Raw genomic sequence first — 15328 nt, 5'->3', positions numbered from 1 at the left:
GCTCTCCTTGGGATTTTTGTGAGGACTTAGAATATCCCGTCTGATTCACGACACAGGATTCGTGGAGAGACTTCACTGTCTGATGTTATTGGTGTAGCTGAGTTGACTGCAGAGGGAGCTGTGACCACAGAGAAGAGCTACAGGTGTCCATCAGCTTCCCAGAGTCTCCAGACTGGGAACTTCTCTGACTGTGGCTGGAAGAGAGAAGGAAAGGAAGAACTCTAGCTTTGTTTTTAAAAATTTGTGTATCTCTGCCTACAGATTCAGGCTTAAATGTCCTCTTTCAGAAGAACAAACCCATCAAAGACCTCGCAGATCATTTAACTCGGCAGTTGTCCCACCTGATGAGAGACTCATGTCCTCACTCCTTCGTACAACAACAGGTTGAGGATACTCCAGAGCCTGGGGAGGACTAAGCTTAGGCAAGCTCCCCTCAACTGTGTGCAAGGCCAGCTCAGCTGCATCCTAGCAATGCCAAGGAGTCTGATCCCTGCCCCCCGAAATGACCCTGGGCAGAGCCACATCCAGCAGGGCTTCTTGGCTCCTTCTCAGCAAAGTTACACGCTCATGGGTGCAGGACCATGACCCTCGGAGAGTAAGGATCTACAAGCACATCCTCACAGGATATTTGAGCAAGGGCTGGAGTCCAAGGGGTGCTTCATCAGCTCATGTAAATGTGACCTCCCGTGTGAGGGATCTACCTGGTAAGTGCTTGTTCCTGTTCCCACCCATCCCAGCCAACAGAGTTTCTGCAATCACAGGTTTCCAAAGCACATGTCCCACCAGTGGAAATTCATGGCTAGAATTTCATCTCAGTATCCAGCAGTTGGCTTTCTGGGTAAAAACCAAGCCCACAACCCCTGTATCTCTTAGGGTTTGGTTTCCTGGCAGTACAGTGCAGCTGATTCGGGCATGTCAGGCGGGTGACTGCAGAGGGAGCTGCGGCCACAGGAGAGCTGCAAGGTCTTATCAGCCTTCAGGTCCAAACTCCCTCTTTGAATTACCACCACGGCAGCAGGAAGGGCAGGAGGAGAAGAAAAGCAATAATTGACCAAGTCACCTACTTCTCTAAGCTTATTTTTTTCCAGGAGGAAACCTTCCCAGCATGCCTTGGCCCCATGAAGAACAAGTGCAGGAACCTCAGTGCTGTTCCCAAACACCCTGCCCATCTCTCAATATTTGCAATCCCAAAGTATCAAGCTATTTCCATCAGAAAGGGGATTTTTTTTTTTGCTATCCCGTGAAAAGCTCATGTGAAAAAAACAAAGAGCCCTGCTAAGAGAAGGACCATGTGCAGCCTGTGGCCTCCAACTTTTTTGGAGTCAGAAGAGACTGAAGGAAAACTGACCTTACTTCATAATGAGGACATGCTGCATTCAATCCACTCCTGGTCCTTGCAGCAAGAGCCGTATATCCACCTTCCCTCCCACAGCAAGTGCCTTGACCCACGGGCTGTGAAGTCGGCTCAGGGAGAGGAAAAAGATGAAGGGACAGCAAATTCCATCAGGACAAACCCCACCTTTCAGCAGCGTCTGCTTCACGGCGTAGAGCTTGAGGGAAAAGTGGGGAGGAACCGACTGTAACACCGATGGCACAAGCTAGTCTGAACCACGACGTGGTGGGGCTGAAGTCCATGTTGCAGGAGCGGTGAGGCACAATGGTGCGGTGGCAACAGGGGACATGTGCAAAGATGTCAAAAATCATCTTCTGAACTGTGCTGTAGGTCTGTTATGGATCCATATTCAATCTCAATATTTATGTCCTCTCAAGTATCACTCACAGAGTTAATGTAGGCAGATGAGAGTACTCAGTGCACTGCTAAGGACAGCGTACATTGAAGAGATAATTTTTAAGCATGTCCCAACTTGAGAGGAATAAACGGTCTTTGCAACCTCTGTTTGCAGCTCCCCATTTTTAAGCTGGTTCCACTTTTCCTTCTCTCCCTCCTCCAGGATTTCCCCTCCAGTCTTTTTCTTTCTCAGCAGAGCACTCAGAGGATGGGAGCCATCACGCTGTTTAACTTAGCAAACCACCCGTGCCAGCACAGATGTGGTGCGTGACTGAGCGTGCCAAGCGCTGGGTTCTGCACGCTTGCTGTCTATGTCCTCGCAGCCATCACAGCAGCTGCTGGCAGCTGCGAATGAGCAGATACAGGAAAGGGAGCGTGTAGAAGCATGCTTGAACTTTCCCCACCTACTTCCCAGCCTCTAGCAACAAGCCTTCCTGTTCCCCAGCCTTCCTGTTCCTTCACTCCTGCCCCTTGCCCAGCCAGGGTGGTGAGACCCACAGCTTCTTTGAAGGCTCCTGGGTATGCACAGGCACCAGCACATGTGCAGGGGAGGTGGAGAGGAGCAAACAGCACCCAGGGACTGTCATCCCAATGCTGCACGTGCTGTGGGTGAGCTCTGCCCTGCAGAGGTCTGCTGGGCAGACCTTATAAATGCTGGGCAGCAAGCTGGGCTCTTGGTGATGTCTCCTCGCTGTCAAAGTCATTACGGAAAAGCCAAACCCAACTGCTCAGCTGGATGCCATCCTACAGCACTTATCCCCATGGCTGGGTGCAGCCTCTGCTCCCATATCCTTTCTGATCTGGGACCGGGGTGGAAAGGGAGGAGGGAGGTGAGTGGAAAGCAACAGTGGTCTCCACATCGGCCATGTTGTGAGCTGGAAGCGCAAGGCGTGGTCTTCTTCCACGGCCTGAAATGGGGCATGGAGGATCCCGGAGATGTTGCTTGGATGCTTGATGTGAGAACGCAGCGAGTGCTGCACTCGGTATCCCCAGCCTTCTCTCTCACCAGAGAGGAGGAGAGGTGTTAACAGAGAAAAAAAACACATTCACAACTGCCTTTGCAAGACCTTTGCTCTTACACCCTTGAAGTCAGCTACAGCTCTGAACTGAGCTGGGCAGAAAAGCAGCGTTTGCACTTGGCGACTTGCCTCAAGTCCGCCAAGCACACAAGGAAGCTTACTTGGTGTGTTCTTTGGGAGTTTGACTTTCCCAGGTTGACGTCTCTCTTTTTCTTGGGTGGCTGGGGTGAGGACATTGTATGGAGAAGTCTGGATTTCCTGTCTCCTTTGCGGTTTTGTGTTGAAGGAGTTTCTCCTGAAGAGTGCAGGAACCAGAAGGAGAGGGACGGATTTGGAAAACTGAAAATGGCTTGTTAGAACAAAGGCCTTTTTAGTTGTTTTTGATTTGATGATGTTCCCCAGCATGCTGGGAACATAAATGAAGTTATTTGAATCTTGAACCTCACTGTGCCAGTCTCTCCAAAAGCATTTGCTTGCTTCCAAGTATACCCAAGTACTACATTGCCTGTGCAGTTGGCTAACAGGTCTGTGAATACATTATTCCCAAAAGGGTGTGTGTGAGGGGAAGAGGAATGTTTAAATACTCTGTATCTCCACCAAAATGATCTGCTGGAGGTGGCAGTTCCTTCCCAGCCTGTGTACCTCTTGTTTTCAGTTGTCCAAGCAACCCAAACTTGTCCTTTGAGCATTGCAAGGTCGCAAGTGCAAAACCAGTGAGAGCAAGAGGTGCTGCAAAGCCCAGGAGGAAGGTGTTCAAACAGGGCCTAGCACTTGATGGACTTGCCTGTTGTCTCCTTGTTCTGGGAGGTGGAGGTGTGCTGAGGAGGGCATCACAGCTGGGGTTCAACCAGTGCCTGGGTCTCCATCAGCTCTGTGATACCTGAAGAGAAGGGGAAAGACAGTCCTGTAGATTTTGTGGGTAGGAGCAGCATCCTGGACATCTGGAGAATACGAGTGGCTGTGCGTTCCATTGCCACCGAAACTGGGACACGAAGTATGGGGTGTTTAGCTCCTGTTGAGCTTGGCGCAGCAGTGCCATCCATACAGGCCTCCTTTGCTCTGAGACCTGCTGCGGTGCTTCCCACCCTGCTCTCACTGACTGCGTGCACCCTGCATGTGCCTCTTCCTCCTCACTCTCTCTTGAGCTTTTCCTTTCTTACATGTCCCTCCTCAGCAGCTCCTCTCACCCCCTTTGCTTTCCTCTGACTCACCACTATTGGTAGGATCTGCGTGCATGGGCTGTGTCCATGCTCACACCTCATGTGACTTCACCAGGTAAGGTTTAAACTTTCTTTGGGTGAAGCTTCAATACCATGTGCAAAGCTGTTGTGAGGCTTCATTAGCAAGGAGGGGTAACTGAGGACACAGAGAAGTTCTTAATTGTTTGAATTCAATTTTAGAAAGAAAATGAAGAACATTTTAGTTGTGAGATTGGAATTTCTCATAGGAGTTTGCAGGTCAAAAGAGAAAGTGAGCAGAGAAGTCCTATCATATGTGTGTATGAGGTGCAACTAGGGAAGATGAGCTACCTGTGAGATGTGCACAGATGATCCAGAAAGAAGAGTGGACCACTCTGGTTCTTTATAAATGAGTCTTTACAACTGATTAGCAAGGCTTGTAGGCGATACGTGCAGACTCTTCATCAGATATATTGAATGTACTACCTTCAAGAAAGGAAACCAGTAACTGACAGCTGACAGCGGCGGCAGCAGCGAAAAGCGGCGGCAGCAGCGAAAAGCGGCGGCAGCGACTTGAGGTTAGTGCGGGGGCGAGGGCGACATCGGGCTTAACCGGGCGGTTTTTCGTACTCCGGGCCCCCCCTGAGCCCCCCGCGAGCATCAGCCCCGAGCTGCTTCCCTCTGACCCCGGACCCGGAGGTTCCCGGCAACGAATCAGGAGAGGAGGGGGCGTAGCCGGAGGCACCACCCCCTGTTACCGTTGATAAGATCCTCCTGGAGAACAGGGACTAGTCCCTGCCCAGGCGGCAGAGGGTGAGGGAGACTCAGCAGTGCCTGGGTGAGTCAGCAGTGACTGGGTGTGTCCCAGGGCAGGAGAGGCTGCAGTTGTTTGCAACTCGTTGGGGAGGGCACTGACTCCCTCCCAGTGCACAAGGCGAGGAAGGTGCCAAGGAGCTGTGAAGCAGGGGTGTCACCAACAGGTATTTCCCAGCTCAGTGAAAGAACAATGGTATCTACCCGGTGGAAGAAGACCAAAATGGATGTGGGAACCCAGACAGAGCTCCCACGGAAGGAGGCGATGGTGCAGGTTGCGGGCTGCAGGGAATGCTACACCGTCTCTGTGGTGTCAGGGGGCTGTGTGCGCTGTGAGCAAGTAGATGATCTGCTCGGCCGAGCGGCACAACTGCAAAACCAGGTTGAAAGGCTTCAAGCCGAAGTAGAAAGGCTTAGGAGCATTCGGGAGGCTGAAATGGAGATAGACTGGTGGAGCCAGTCTCTGCCCTCCCTGCAACAAAAATGGGAGCACCTGCCGGAGAGCTCCCAGGATCGAGGGACCACTGTACTCTGCCCCTCTCAGGTGGAAAACAGTAACCTAGAGGGGAGGAGTGAGTGGAGACAAGTCTATGGCCGTGGCAAAAGGCGAGTGCCCTCCTTGCCTACCTTGCCTCCACAGGTGCCTCTGAGCAATAGATATGAAGCCCTAGTGGAATACAGCCGGTCCAATGGGGATGTGGTGGAGAGGCAACCTATATCAGAGGTCCCACCACAGTCAGAAAAACCTGACGGGCGTATAGCTACCTCCTCCACAAGGAAGAAGAGAAGAGTTTTAGTGGTTGGAGACTCCTTCCTAAAGGGATCTGAGGGCCCAATATGCAGAGCTGACCCCCATCACAGGGAGGTCTGCAGCCTGCCTGGAGCCCGAATCAGGGATATCACCAGGCAACTCCCCAACCTGGTGAGGGCCACAGACTACTACCCCCTGCTGATCTTCCACACAGGTGGGGAAGAAGCTGCATCCCGTAGTCTGAGGGGGATGAAGAAAGACTACAAGGCCCTAGGACGGTTGGTGAAAGAGTCTGGGGCACAAGTTGTTTTCTCCTCCCTCCTTCCATTTTCAGGTGATGACGTGGGATGGAATAGTAGGATTCTCTCTATTAATGCCTGGCTACGAGACTGGTGCTACAGGCAGGGCTTTGGGTTCTTTGATAATGGCTGGTTTTATAAGACACCAGGTGTGACTGTAATACATGGGAAAGGTTTATGTCGTAGGGGCAAAAGGGTTCTGGGACAGGAATTAGCAGGGCTCATTCGGAGAGCTTTAAACTAGATTCGAAGGGGGATGGGGTGGTAGCTGGGCTTGCACCACTGGGGCAATGCTCTAGTGTTGAGGTAGACCAGGAGGCCCCCCATCCCCCTGGGGTGAAATCAGGGGGTGAATCTGGGATGAAATCGGTGTGCCCAGCTCGCTCCCTGAAATGCCTGTACACTAATGCACGCAGCATGGGGAATAAGCAGGAGGAGTTAGAAATCCGTGTTCGGTCGGGGGGCTATGATCTAGTGGCAATTACAGAGACTTGGTGGGACGCCTCGCATGACTGGAATGTGGTCATGGATGGCTATGTCCTGTTCAGGAAAGACAGGCCGCTAAGGAGAGGTGGTGGAGTTGCTCTTTATGTGAGTGAGCAGCTAGAATGTATTGAGTTCTGTCCAGAGGCAGATCAGGAGCGAGTTGAGAGTTTGTGGGTGCGAATTAAGGGGCAGGCTGGCAGGGGTGATACTGTTGTGGGTGTCTATTACAGGCCACCGGATTAGGATGAGGACGGTGATGAGGCCTTCTACAGGCAGCTGAGAGCAGTCTCGCAATTACAGGGCCTGGTTGTTGTGGGGGATTTCAACTACCCTGATATTTGCTGGGAGGCCTACTCAGCCAGCCATCCCCAGTCCAGGAGGTTCCTCCAGTGCATTGATGATAACTTTCTGATGCAAATGGTGGATGAGCCAACTAGGAGAGGAGCGCTGCTGGATCTGATCCTCACTAACAAGGAGGGTCTAGTGGAAGAGGTGAAGGTTGAGGGCAGCCTTGGTTGTAGCGACCATGAGATGGTAGAGTTCAGGATCTCATGTGGCAGGAACAGAATAGCTAGCAGAATCGCAACCCTGAACTTCAGGAGGGCCAACTTTGGCCTTTTCAAGCAATTGCTAGGGGAAATCCCATGGGACAGGGTACTAGAAGGTAAGGGGGCCCAAGATAGTTGGTTAGCGTTCAAGGACTGCTTCTTCCGAGCTCAAGATCAGAGCATCCCAACAGGTAGGAAGTCAAGGAAGGGTACCAGGAGACCTGCATGGTTGAACAGGGAACTGCTGGGCAAACTCAAGTGGAAGAAGAAGGTGTACAGATCGTGGAAGGAGGGGCTGGCCACTTGGGAGGAATATAAGTCTGTTGTCAGAGGATGTAGGGAGGCAACTAGGAAAGCTAAGGCCTCCTTGGAATTAAACCTTGCAAGAGAGGTCAAGGACAACAGAAAGGGCTTCTTCAAATACATTGCAGGTAAAGCCAACACTAGAGGCAATGTAGGCCCACTGATGAATGAGGTGGGGGTCCTGGAGACAGAGGATAAAAAGAAGGCGGAGTTACTGAATGCCTTCTTTGCCTCTGTCTATACTGTTGGAAGCTGTCCTGAGGAGCCCTGGACCCCTGCGGCCTCAGAAGAAGTCAGGATAGAGGAGGAATCTGTCTTGGTTGATGAGGGCTGGGTCAGGGACCAATTAAGCAACCTGGATGTCCATAAATCCATGGGCCCTGATGGGATGCATCCGCGGGTGCTGAGGGAGCTGGCGGAAGTCATTGCTAGGCCACTCTCCATCATCTTTACTAAGTCGTGGGCAACGGGAGAGGTGCCTGAGGACTGGAGGAAAGCGAATGTCACTCCAGTCTTCAAAAAGGGCAGGAAGGAGGACCCGGGTAACTATAGACCGGTCAGCCTCACCTCCATCCCCAGAAAGGTGATGGAGCAACTTGTTCTTGGTGCTGTCTCTAGGCACATCAAGGATAGGGGGATCATTAGGGGCAGTCAACATGGCTTCACCAAGGGGAAGTCTTGCTCAACCAACTTGATAGCCTTTTATGAGGATGTTACCCGGTGGATAGATGATGGTAAAGCTGTGGATGTGGTCTATCTCGATTTCAGTAAAGCGTTTGACACGGTCTCCCACAGCATCCTCGCAGCTAAACTGAGGAAGTGTGGTCTGGATGATCGGGTAGTGAGGTGGATTGTGAACTGGCTGAAGGAAAGAAGCCAGAGAGTAGTGGTCAGCGGGACAGAGTCCAGTTGGAGGCCTGTGTCTAGCGGAGTTCCGCAAGGGTCGGTTCTGGGACCAGTTCTATTCAATATATTCATTAATGACTTGGATGAGGGATTAGAGTGCACTGTCAGCAAGTTCGCTGATGACACAAAACTGGGAGGAGTGGCTGAGATGCTGGAAGGCTGCGCAGCCATTCAGAGAGACCTGGACAGGCTGGAGAGTTGGGCGGGGAGAAATTTAATGAAATATAACAAGGGCAAGTGTAGAGTCCTGCATATGGGCAAGAACAACCCCATGTACCAGTACAAGTTGGGGACAGAGCTGTTGGAGAGCAGCGTAGGGGAAAGGGACCTGGGGGTCCTAGTGGACAACAGGATGACCATGAGCCAGCAGTGTGCCCTTGTGGCCAAGAAGGCCAATGGCATCCTGGGGTGTATTAGAAGGGGTGTGGTCAGCAGGTCGAGAGAGGTTCTCCTCCCCCTCTACTCTGCCCTGGTGAGGCCGCATCTGGAATATTGTGTCCAGTTCTGGGCCCCTCAGTTCAAGAAGGACAGGGAACTGCTAGAGAGAGTCCAGCGCAGAGCCACGAAGATGATTAAGGGGGTGGAACATCTCCCTTATGAGGAGAGGCTGAGGGAGCTGGGTCTCTTTAGCTTAGAGAAGAGGAGACTGAGGGGTGACCTCATTAATGTTTATAAATATGTAAAGGGCAAGTGTCATGAGGATGGAGCCAGGCTCTTCTCAGTGACATCCCTTGACAGGACAAGGGGCAATGGGTGCAAGCTGGAGCACAGGAGGTTCCACTTAAATTTGAGGAAAAACTTCTTTACTGTAAGGGTGACTGAACACTGGAACAGGCTGCCCAGAGAGGTTGTGGAGTCTCCTTCTCTGGAGACATTCAAAACCCGCCTGGACGCGTTCCTGTGTGATATGGTCTAGGCAATCCTGCTCCGGCAGGGGGATTGGACTAGATGATCTTTCGAGGTCCCTTCCAATCCCTAACATTCTGTGATTCTGTGATTCTGTGAACTGCCTTTGCATCTCCTTCTACACTGAGAAACCAGTGTTGTTCTAATTTTACTGAATTATTTCCACTCTTCCTTGGTTTCTAGAGTCCGCCAGTCACATTGTTCTATGGGCTGATGGATTGCGATGAGAAGAGTCCTAGGGTTCACATTGTCAGGGAGAAGGGAGACACGGTGTTCTTCCATCCCCTGCTTATTTGTGGGCCTGGAGCAAACAAGACATCAGGTTTCCAAAAGGTAGGAAACCACCTCCAGATACAGCTGTCAATATTTGTTTAGCTGCTAAACACCATCAAAGTCTTCTCAACTAAGAACTGATTACAAAATAAGTGGGTTGATGTGACTGTCTGGTTGCAGAGTGATAACCCTCACTGAACACACAGGTCTGCTCTGACCTTGACTTCTCTGATTGCCACTCTGGTTGCTGCTAATCTGAGATCAAGGAGGTAAAGTATTGCTTTAGGTCACACATGTCCATTATCTGGGATGCACAAGCTTTTTATCCACCGGTCATTCGTAATTGATGTGGTAGTGAGTGATGCCCAATTTCGTCATGCAGAGTAAAAGCTGTCACTTCGCCAGGTCAGAGTGCTGCTACATTGACGTTAAGAAGATGACCCAGGGGCACCTGGAGAAAGAAGTGACTGAATTTGCAAACTATAAAGTGACTTCTGCCTCAGAGCTTGTGGTAATCTTAAATCACGACCTTACCTTGTAACTAGCAAGCATTTTTGGCCTTTTAGCTGGTAAGGCTGCTTCTTGCCCTCGCTCTCCAGGCAGCCCCTTCACGTCTCTGGAAGCAGCGGAGGAACTCTGCAAGTTCCTCCTCCAGCTCTGCTCATCACCATTCCCACCTCTGAGCTGCCAAAATTGATTTCACCCGTGCGCCTTGGTACCTTTCTGTGCAAATCAGCCCAGCGAGGGCAAACTTACGCCAGCAGCTGTTTAGGTGACCGTGATTGAATTTGCAAAAACAGGAGGGCAGAGTTCATACAGAACCCAGCCGTGGTGTCTTCTCTGCATACCACTTCAATCAATGAGCCTTTTGGCTTATTTCAAGTGCGGTTTTGTGCATTGGGATTTGTAGCTTTTTATTTCATTTAGTGTCGTCTATACTCTTCTACTGGAGATTTTGAAGAGACAATTAATAAGTTAATGGGTATTTTTACGAATACACAGACAAGCTCGTGCCAGGAATATGCAGGAAATGCTGTATCCAAAGATGGTGGCTTCTAAGTATTTTTTTTTATTTTATTTTTAATGCAGGGTGTTTGGAAGAAGCGAGCAAAGGTCATGCAAGGAAAAAGAATTAATCTTTAAAGTGGCCTCCGAAGACCAGGATGGAAAATGTGTGCCTGCGCATCAGCTTCCGAGTAGACAGATTTATGTGCTTTTTTGCCCTCTGTGTAAGAAACTTGCCCAAATAGTGCATTACACAATCATTTTATGCTAATACAAAATAGTTGCACTGAGGCTGAACAGTTGATGTACTTCAAAGAAAACCTGACCTACAAAAACAGATTTGCTGTGGTTATTTTAGGTAATCAAAGAAAAAAGATGATCGGAGATGTGCTTTACCTCTTGATTATTTTTTTTCTATTCTCTCTCTTGATATACTTTCAGGCTGATGCTCTATTAATTTAGGGTTATTAATAATCTTGATAGAATTATAATTATTATAGTTAGATGAAATTAATATTATTAGTATAAGATTATATGCGTGATTATGTTTTTAAGGTTTCTAATATCCTTTTTCCATGCAAGATAAACACAGCGAATCAGAGTTTTATAGTTTCAGTGTGAGCTCACATGGGAAGTCATTAGTACAGCTGACTAAGAGACGGATTTTATTTTTATTTTTGAAATAAAGATTAAATTAGAGCAAAACCACGCTTGGTGGCTGCGTTGTATTATTTCTGTGGTTCAGAAATTCTGCCGATGGGTGTGTGGTTGAAGTGAACCCTGGAAAGGCAGGTGTTGGGTCTGAGAAAAACATCAGGACGCTGCAGCTGAAAAAGTCACCCAAAAAAGAAATAACCACTGCCGGTGTCCCGCCTGTCTTGCAGGATGTTTGGGCGAGCGGGTGCAGGGCAGGGGAGCTGAGAGCAATCCCGGTGCTCCTGCCGCTGAGCCCTCCTGTGGGGTTGGCAGGACTGGGGAGCAGTTCAGGGATGGCTCGATGCTCTGGCATGCTGGGCTGTGGTTTTGGTGTGCGGGGCTGGACACCCTCTCCTGAAGGCTTCCAGCCCAGTGGGAGTTTGGCTTTACCACCGTTGCTTTCTCCAAAAATCATCAGGACGTTAATGAGTCTGGAGCTGGTAGGTGCTTTCTTGGCACCATATTTCCGCGCAGTTACGAGTCTTTTTGCTAACATTAAAGTCAATCTCCTGTTGTGAGCTAAGGCCATTTTTTCTACTTTTAAATCCTAGCAGACACTTCATGACTCTCTATCACAGCCTTTGCTCACAGATATGGCAATGACAAAACCATTCTGGAGACAGCCCTGGGCAAACCACCTGCCAGTATCTCTCCATCTCCTCACTGCGTGACCATCCTGGTCCCAGCCCATATCCTGGCTTCCACGCTGTTATAGCCAAATTTTCAGAAATCAGGGTATTGGTGCAGCAGGAGCTGAGTTATGCTGTGTCTGTGACTAAAAGCCAACTGTCCTGAGGAATTATTATGTGAAATATAAAACAAGCTGCATCTGAAGGCCTAAGGACAGATTGTGTAAGGAAAAAAGGCAGGTGTGCTATTTATGGAAAGGTTTTGCTTATTTTTAATACGGACTTTTGTTGAGCAACAGGCACAAAGCAAGGTTTCATGCAATCAGTTTACACATGTGCATGTGGCGCAGACAGACAGCTTGTCCATGGAGTGTGAGGCAACCTGCATTGAACTAGAAGGTTTCAAGCCCATCGTCTCCTTGCAAACATCTGGTCACCTGCACCATCAGGCGGGGTGTGTGGTTTCAGGGCTGTGAGTGGTGCTACAAGCCTTAACACATCCATGGTTTGGTGGCCTGGTCTTCCCCACATTGCTTTGTCCTGTTGTGCTGTGTGAGGGTGAGCAGGAAAATTAAGGACCTGAGAATCAGGGACATGGTACAAACAGACCTGGCCCTGGTTTTATCAGCGCTGCATCCTCCCATTGGGTGTTTGCCCTCCTGATCACAGTTCAAAGCTGACACGTGAGAGGAACATAGAGCTAAGGAAGAGTTCATGGAGAGATGGTATTTTCTCCTCCAAGGCAGTGGGTGGATCTCCTCTCTGCACTTCTGCTCAGGGTGATGCTGTCCATGGGGACACACCTTCCCTCAGCATCCTTCAGCCCTGAGACACTGGGGAAATGCTCTCTTCAGGGATGTTGTCAGTGACTGGAGCTGGAGAGACTTTTTCCACAAAACAATTTTGAGGAAGGTTTTTTTTCCATCAAAATAATGTCCTGAATGTCCTGATTTGCACTACAGCTAAAATGTTGTTCATGTAATTTTCAGACCACTTTTGCCCTGATGCATACAGTCCTTCCTTTCCGCTTTCTTCTCTTTCCCTTTCCCTTTCCCTTTCCCTTTCCCTTTCCCTTTCCCTTTCCCTTTCCCTTTCCCTTTCCCTTTCCCTTTCCCTTTCCCCTCTCTTCTTCTTTCTCTCTCTTCTTCTTTCTCTCTTTCTCTCTTTCTCTTTCTCTTTCTCTTTCTCTTTCTCTTTCTCTTTTCCCTTTCCTCTTGCTCTCAATCATTACCATCTTCTCTATCATTACCATCTTCTCTATCATGTACCTTTAAATTTCATTTTCCTTTCTCTCTCTCTCTCCTTCTCTCTCTTCCTTCCTTAGGAACCCTCTATTTTTATAGAGGGGTTATTTTAATATATATATTAAAAAATAAAAGTGGGGAAATGGGATCCTAAAGCTTCAAAACCACAAGAGAGAAATGAAGAAAAATCCCATTTCATTGTAGTTTTAGCCCTTACGATTCTTTAAGCTGGTTTCATTGATGTGTTAAGGTCCATTCATAATTTTCAGCCCTTGACAAAGCTGCTGCTGGCCAGCTTTATTAACAAAAACCATACACCCTCTCGCACCTAGGCTTCTGGTTTGGCTTGGGAGCTTGCCAGATGTTCAGCTTCGCCCTTCAGTAATTGTTCCTATTACTGCGTGTAAAAGGATTTTCTCAAAGAGTTATTCAATTCTTAATCTCAAAACTAAAGGAAAAAATTCAGCCCAACCTTTCCAGGAAATCTCGCTTTAAGGCTAAGACCTGGCATAGGAAATTTCACCCTCAAAAGCAGCAACAGCAAAAAAAAAAAAAAGAGCATGAGAAAGCATTTATTGCCACTGTTCCCAAGCAATTTCTAGGCTGAGAGACCCCCACATGCAACTGCAACCTTCTCTTAGGAGTGGAGCAGCAGCTGCAGGGATGAAAGAGCACTGGGATTTTTTGGGATGGATTTACTTAACTCACCGAATCTAACCAGGGTGTTCAAGTGCTTTATCAATCACCAGGGTCTCCATGGGCCTGAATGAAAGCAGACTGACAGCATTAGGCAGGTTTAACATACAGGACATACAAGTCTTGGCACATGCTAGCAAGTAACTGAGGCCTTAATTTAGGAAGGTAATTAAGACCCCATGTAATTACTTCCCGTGGCACACGCCGGGCTGCTGGTGTACGGGATGGGCTCAGTTACAGGAGCACCAGGTGCCGTGATTTGCCCACGATGGGCTCCCATCCAGTCCTTGACCTCCTCTACATCACCCTGTTTATTCCAGTTCTGCAAAGGAAGGAGGAACCTACTCATTTTATCCTCATTCATGTTCAGTGTCACATGTCCACTCCTAAAATCAACCCAGCCGGCATGTGCTGAGTTATCTGGGGTCACGACACAGGTGCTCACCTGGTCAGCACTCCCTGTCAGGACTGAAGCCTGCACCAAGGTCACTTACGATCATGTTTATACACCTATCCCATCCCCTGGGCCTTTCCCAGCCCCTGCCTGTGCCTGGATAACCAGCCCAGACGTGTCTGTTCTTCAGCCCTTAGCTGCAGTGGGGAGAAAGAAGGAGCAATTCCCTTTCCCTATGCAAAATATCCCCCCCTCCTTGCTCTGATTACTCCCCTGCTCCTTGTCTGTGCAAGTAGCGTGGCTACCCCAAAACCAGAGCTGCTCCTCTCTTGGCTCTAAGTCTATGAAGACAGAACAGAAAAATACAATGTAAGCAGCTGTGCTGGCGAGGAAGCCGCGTGGCACGTTGGTAGGGCAGCGAGTCCGGCTGCCTGTGCTGAGAGCTGTCAGGCAGCCAACAACAGGCATGAGCAAACACCTGAGCACAGAGGAAAGTCTGGAAGAAATCTAACAACGAGGTGCAAACGTACTAGTGAAAATAATTGTCCTGGAGAAGCCGAGTCCCCAGCGACACCAGGGATTTCCCTTCCCTCTGCATTTGCCTGTCATTCGAAAAGTCAGGTTTTGAGTTTTTGTCTCAGGTTACAAAGGTTCTTTTGCCATTTTTGAGTCACTGTTAGTCGTATAAATAGAAAAGAGCACCGATTGCCCAGCCTGGTTTTTCAGCCAGCAGCGGAGGACCCCAGTTGCACCTTGAGACTCCCCTGTGTGGGCATCTCAGGGCTGTTTTCAAGGCAAAATGAAACGGGATCTGCAACAGGGCTTTGCACAGGAAAGGAGAATAAAAGAACAGGAGAAAAGTTTTGCCTGCACTCTTGTCCCACACATACTTATTTTTGGGAGGGAAAAGCCAGGCAGCAAGTGGGTTGGGAATAATAAAATGATGTGAAATGGCTGGGTGAGTCCAGCTTGATGGGGGAGCTGCATGATGGCCCGAGAGACCACGGCACGGGCTGTGCCATGAAAAAGTGACGGGCAAAAAGGAAGGTCCTTTAGTAGCGTATTTGTTGTGAAAGGGTATTAAGTTTTCATTAAGCTGATTTTACTTGAGAGTTAACCTAAACTGGTTAGTGCAGAGGGAGAAAATGCTAAAGGTTTAATTTTTCCTTGAAGTGTTCGTAAAATCCAAGGAAAGATAATTTGTGGCAGCAGGGCGAGGTGCTCTAAATTAACACTTCAGCAGTAGCTGAGGGCTGAGGAGAGGCAGGATGCTTAGTGTACCTAAAAACCAAGCCTGATTTTGTAGGAGGTTACTATGAGAGAAGCCGGATAGCTTCCTGCCCATTTTCATCTATACACAGGGCACTGGGTAGCTGGAGAAACAACCTTGCAG

This window comes from Nyctibius grandis, chromosome 5 (assembly GCF_013368605.1).
Source record: "Nyctibius grandis isolate bNycGra1 chromosome 5, bNycGra1.pri, whole genome shotgun sequence".
Classification (NCBI taxonomy): Eukaryota; Metazoa; Chordata; class Aves; order Nyctibiiformes; family Nyctibiidae; genus Nyctibius; species Nyctibius grandis.
This window is presented reverse-complemented; position numbering follows the sequence as displayed.